A 6268-nucleotide genomic window follows, 5' to 3' on the forward strand; every position below is an offset into this window, starting at 1 on the left:
TCAAAGAAATAGCAGGCATGTGTAGGGGTAAAGTCAGAAAAGCTAAAGCACAGAATGAACTCAGGCTTGCTAGAGAGGTTAAAAACAATAAAAAGGGATATAGAAGAAGAAGGAAACGATAGGGCCACTGTGTGGAGAAGATGGCAAAATGCTAACAGAAGACAGAGAAAAGGCAGAATTACTCAATACCTTCTTTGCCTCAGTCTTCTCAGAAAAGGAAAAGGGTGCTCAACCTGAGGATAATGGAGCAGAGGACAGAATAGGGGAATTTCAGCACAGAATAAGTAAAGAGATAGTAGAGGAATACCTTGTTAATATAAATGAATTTAAGTCTCCAGGACCAGATGGACTGCATCCAAGGGTATTAAAAGAGCTGGCAAATGTAATATCGGAGCCATTGGTAATAATCTTTGAAGACTCCTGGAAAACAGGAGAAATCCCAGCAGACTGGAAGAGGGCAAATGTTGTCCCCATCTTCAAAAAGGGGAAAAAAGAGGAACCCAACAATTATCGTCCAGTTAGTCTGACATCACTACCAGGAAAGATTCTGGAGCAGATAATTAAACAAAGACTCTGTGAACATCTAGAAGGCAATGCCATAATCACAAAAAGTCAACACGGGTTTCAGAGAAACAAGTTATGCCAGACAAACCTAATCTCTTTCTTTGATAAAATTACCAGTTTGGTAGATGAAGGGAATGCTGTGGATACAGTATATCTTGATTTCAGTAAGGCCTTTGACAAGGTTTACCATGACATTCTTGCAAACAAGCTTGTAAAATGTAGACTAGACAAGATAAATGTTACATGGATTTGTAACTGGTTGACCGGCTGAATGCAAAGGGTGCTCAACAATGGCTCCTTTTCATCCTGGATGGAAGTGACCAGTGGGGTCCCACAGGGCTCTGTCCTGGGCCCAGTGCTATTCAACATCTTTATCAATGACCTGGATGACAGAATTGGGAGCATACTCATCAAATTTGCAGATGATACCAAATTAGGAGGAATACCTAATACACCAGAGGACAAGATCAAAATTCAAAATGATCTGAATAGACTAGAAAGCTGGGCCAAAGCTAACAAAATGAAATTCAACACGGAGAAATGTAGGGTACTGTATCTAGGGCAGAAAAATAAAATGCACAAATATAGGATGGGGGACACCTGGCTGAATGAGACTACTTGTGAAAGAGATCTAGGAGTCCAAGTAGACCACAAGTTGAACATGAGTGAACAGTGTGATGCGGCAGCTAAAAAGGCCAATGCAATTTTAGGCTGCATCAATAAAAGTATAGTGTCTAGATCAAGAGAAGTAATAGTGCCTCTGTATTCTGCTTTGGTCAGGCCCCACCTGGAATGTTGTGTCCAGTTCTGGGCACCACAATTCAGAAAGGACATTGAGAAACTGGAGCGTGTCCAAAGGAGGGTGACTAAAATGGTGAAGGGTCTGGAAACCATGTCCTATGAGGAGCGACTTAGGGAGCTGGGGCTGTTTAGCCTGGAGAAAAGAAGGTTAAGAGGTGATATGATAGCCCTGTTTAAATATTTGAAGGGATGTCATGTTGAGGAGGGAGCAAGCTTATTTTCTGCTGCTCCAGAGAACAGAACCTGGAACAATGGATGCAAGCTGCAGGAAAAGAGATTCCACCTCAACATTAGGAGGAATTTCCTGACAGTAAGGACTGTTCAACAGTGGAACGCATTCCCTCAGAGGGTGATAGAGTCTCCTTCCTTGGAGGTCTTTAAACAGAGGCTGGATGGCCATCTGTTGAGGATGCTTTGATTTGGATTTCCTGCATGGCAGGGGGTTGGACTGGATGGCCCTAGTGGTCTCTTCCAACTCTACGATTCTACATTAATTTCTGACAGCAATTCATCTTTTAGTCTGCACTGATAGGGTGGTTTATTTTCATTCATAGCTAGAATCACGGGATTGTGATCGGAAAATATTCTTAATAATAATAATAATAATTTGTTTTGTTTATATACCGCTATTCCAAAGATCATAGCGCTGAACAGCAAGTAAGCTAATTAGCAAGTAAGCTAATTAGCCCCCAACAGTCTTGGTACTCATTTTAGCGACCTCGGAAGGATGCAAGCCTGAGTCAAGCTTGGGCCCCTTTGCTGGTCTTGAACTCGCAACCTTGTGGTTTTGAGTGAATGGCTGCAGTACAGGCATTTAACCACTGCACCACCAGGGCTCCTTCTTGGCATGATTTTGATTTTATGTATATCTTTAATTAGATTCATAGGCCCATTACAAACGGGCTAGAAAGTACGCGCAGAGCGCGTACTAGGTTAGAAAGGGGCACTGCTTCCGCACCCCCTAACCCTAGTGCGCGCTCTGTGCGCACAAAATGACAGCAGCCATTCCACACGGCCGTCGCCATGAGGACGTCACGGCCGCGCCGCCTCTATATGGGGTGGAGCGTACGTGATGTCCTCGCTCTGCGCCAGGGCGCTTAGTGCGCCCTTAGAGTGGAGCAGGAAGAAGCTCCGTTTCAGAGCTCCTTCCTGGTTTGGTCCACTGGGCGCAGCCTTCACATGGCTGCGCCCAGCGGACCAAAGGAGAAAGTGGCCAAGCGGCCCCTTTCTCCTCCTCCCCACCGCCGCGGGGTGTGCTTGGGGCTTGAAGCCCCAAGGACACCCCTTTCCAGGCTGCGGAGAAGGGGCCTTTTGCCGCTTCCCCGCAGCCTGAAAAGTGGCAGATCGGGGCCTCAGCGTCTGAACACTGAGGCCCTGATACTGCGGGGAAAGGGGCAGGTGCAGCCCGCCCCAAACGGGTGGTCTGTAACCCGCCATAGAAACTAAAAATAAGTCGATTCTTGACAGAGAGTTGTGTCTGAAAGAGTAGAAAGTAAATTCTTGGTGACATTAAAGTGTCTCCAACTATCTAACACTTTTAATTCATCAGTCATTTTGAAAAAACTTTGAGGTAGTTTACCCTGATTCAGTTTAATCCCTTTCAATGGTTTTCTATCCAGATTTGGATCTATGACCCCTTTTGTCGTCTCCCATCATTATTACATGTTGATGCTGTCAGTCCTTCTGAGTGAGAGTGTCAGATATGACAGCTGGTGTTAGAGTAACTGCCTCTCTGTTTTGTTGTTATGTTTGTTTGGTTGGCAAAGTAATTTATTTATTAAAGTAACTTATTTATTAAAGTCCTTGTGTAGAGTGAAGGCTTGAAGTGCTCTTGTCGTTATTTCTCAAGCCAGGAGCTTAAGGCTGTTTGCAGTGATGAAGGAATATTTTCCTTCTTGGCCTGAATACCTTTGCAGACATCTCTTCAGATTCCTTCTCCCTGGCGTCCTGTCGACGTGGTTCAACTCTGTAGGTGGTCGTGGTGTCTTTCCACGCCCTAATAGGATTTGCCTCCCTCCACCCAGCCAGTTACACAACTTAGGATACCACCATGTCCAGAAATATATGTCGTTAGGTTTCAAATATATTTGGGAGTACACTGGAAACTATCAATTTTGCAACATTTTCCCTTTAAATACCTGCCTGATGTCTTTCGCTATCCAAGTATCGCTCTCAGAGATTTGCTCAATGATGTGACACTACCGAGATGCTTATAACTATTGTTATTTCTACTATTAGCATATTAAAAGGGACTCAGTACTATGTCAAATTTCTTTCTTGTGAGCAATTGTTCCTTCTATTTTTTTGCCCCCTTTAACAGCTTATTTCTTTCTATATGCTGTTCATCAAGTTCTTTGTTGTTGTTGTTGTTGTTGTTGTTACTGCTGCTTCTGCTGCTGTGTGCCTTCAAGCTGTTTCTGACTCAAGGCAACACTAAGGCAAACCTATTATAGGGTTTTCTTGGCAAGATTTGTTCACAGGAGTTTGCATCTCAATTTGGATGATCTGAAACATCGATATCAGGGGCAGCTAGCAAGTGGTTCAGGGGCATCATATGACCTCCACAACCCCCACTGCCAAATTAAGTTATGGGACATTTGCCCTCTCCCATACTGTTTCATCCATGCAGGATGCCTGGATATTCTCCAGCAGAAATCAAAAGGAGAGTAAGGCCCGGTACACATTGTCAACAAGTGGTGTGCCGGCGCCAATACTAGGGTTAGGGACCGCACAGCAACCGCACGGTCCCTAACCCTAGTACGCAGTGGCAGCGTAACAATGGCGACATCCTGTCCATACTATTTTTTTTTCCTCCACAGTGACGGCACACCGTTTGGGGGCTGCGCCATCCCTGTGGAGGAAAATAGGCCGCCGGCAGGCCGCCTTTTTTGGGACAGTCTGTCCCAGGCCTAAATTTCTTTAAAAGCACAGGATAAGATGCTTCAAAAGAACAACTAATTGCAGCTAAATCCCCTCACAAAGCATTCATCCAGAAGTAATGTAGAAGTCAAAGGGTAGCAGCTTCAGGTCTAATACTGCTTGCAAACACAGGGTTCTGTAGCAACAGACAAACCACTTAGAAGGGGTGATAAACATTCACTACTACTTGATTTATTTAACTCTGTCCTCTCCTTTATGTATGACCTTAAATTGTTTTATTATTTGAGTTGTTCCTATCATTTCATAATCTCTTCCTTTCTCCTTCCTTATTAAATACATTCTGACAGCAAAATGTTTGACTTTCATTTGTGCTTTTATTCAGACACTGAAGTTGTCTGAAGTTACTTAGGTATTTGATGGAGATACACAGAGATTGTTTTATGTGCATGCATACTGTGTGCCTTCAAGTTGTTTTTTGGCTTATAGTGACCCCATCATAGGTTTTCTTGGCAAGATTACTTCAGCTGACGTTTACCATTGCCTTCCTCTAAGGCTGAGAGCATGTGACTGACAAGGTCAGTCAGTGGGTTGAATGGATGAATTGAATGTTCAAACTACTACACAGTACTCATGATTTATCCCAATAGGCTCAACAAGTATACAGTTATGTCTAGGTGTGTTCTTTCCTGAACTTGTTGTTGCTGTTGTTTTGATTCATATGGGTCCTTTTAAATAGTGTTTTGGGGGCACATGTTTTTTTTTTTGAGACTGGAGGAGACTCTAACTAGGAAGATACCTCTTGCCCTCTGCCTCTGATCTGTGTAACTCTGAGGACATCAAGAAAGAGGGTCTCAACAGATCCCATTATTAGGTAACAGATCTCATCGCCAGATCTTTAAAAGACTGAAATAATTGTTTCCCCCTGTATTGATGGCTGTTGTTTTCGTATTTTGAGTTGTGAGCCTCCTTGAGCACCTTGAGTAAAAGGTGGTATAAAATGAATTAAATAAAGAGAAATCTAAAATATAAGTGTCTTCTTTATGTTTTTCAAATTTGCAGGTTTAGGCATGCCAAAGTGGCTTCTTGTGAATAAGAAAGGATCAATGATTTAAATCAAGTAAAAAGCATCCATTCTTTTCTTTCTTAAAATCTTCTTTTGAAAACAGCTATGAGGAGAGTGGCAGTGAGTATATTGTTAGCCACCTTTCTTGCGTCCTCTCATTGCTCCCAACATATCAGTAATGTTTATTAAGAAATGACAAGTCTATCAGGCCTCATAAGCAGCCTTCACAAGTAGGAGATCTTACATCCAGAGAGAATAATCAATCTTCTGCTTGCTTTGCTCTCCTGAACAACTGAAAGGAACGCAGCCCCTACTCCAACAGCAAGAGATGTACTTTGTGAGAAGTACACAAAGAAAGGCAGAGTGCTAGGAGTCAATTTCATCAGAAACTACCAACATTTTTTTGTGAAAATGAGCTGAACATATTTAAATGAACCTGTTTAATGGGATGCCTGCATCTGCTTTTAAATATATATATAAAAGATAACATTCAGGGGTAGCTGTGTTGGCCATTTAACAACCAAACAAGAAAAAAAAAAACAATTGGAGATGTTGCATAGCGATACCACATTGTAGCTGCAACAGGACTGGGACTTCAACCAAAGTAAAACAATTTTTCTTCTTAAATTTGGACTGAATTTGCATGTTTTACCTCTCCATCACCAAAATGTTCCTGATGCAAAAACATGGAAACTTCTTGAGGAATCCATTGTTCTCTGCCTACAAAGAGGCTTGTGACCTCACTTGAATGGAGAAATGTTGGATTGCAAAAAAGGGGTCCCATGCAAAAGGACTTTAAATTTCCTGGACTTTGAAAAACTCCCTATTCCCGAAGGAGGAGGAGACTGCCTGCAAAAGATATACTTCCCATCATAACATCTGTACTAAGGACTGAAACAACATGCAGACATCTGGATAACATCTCCAGTTATTTTTTCTCCTGTTTGGTTTGTAACATCT

The sequence above is a fragment of the Sceloporus undulatus genome, chromosome 4 (genome assembly GCF_019175285.1).
Source record: "Sceloporus undulatus isolate JIND9_A2432 ecotype Alabama chromosome 4, SceUnd_v1.1, whole genome shotgun sequence".
In the NCBI taxonomy this organism is placed as follows: Eukaryota; Metazoa; Chordata; class Lepidosauria; order Squamata; family Phrynosomatidae; genus Sceloporus; species Sceloporus undulatus.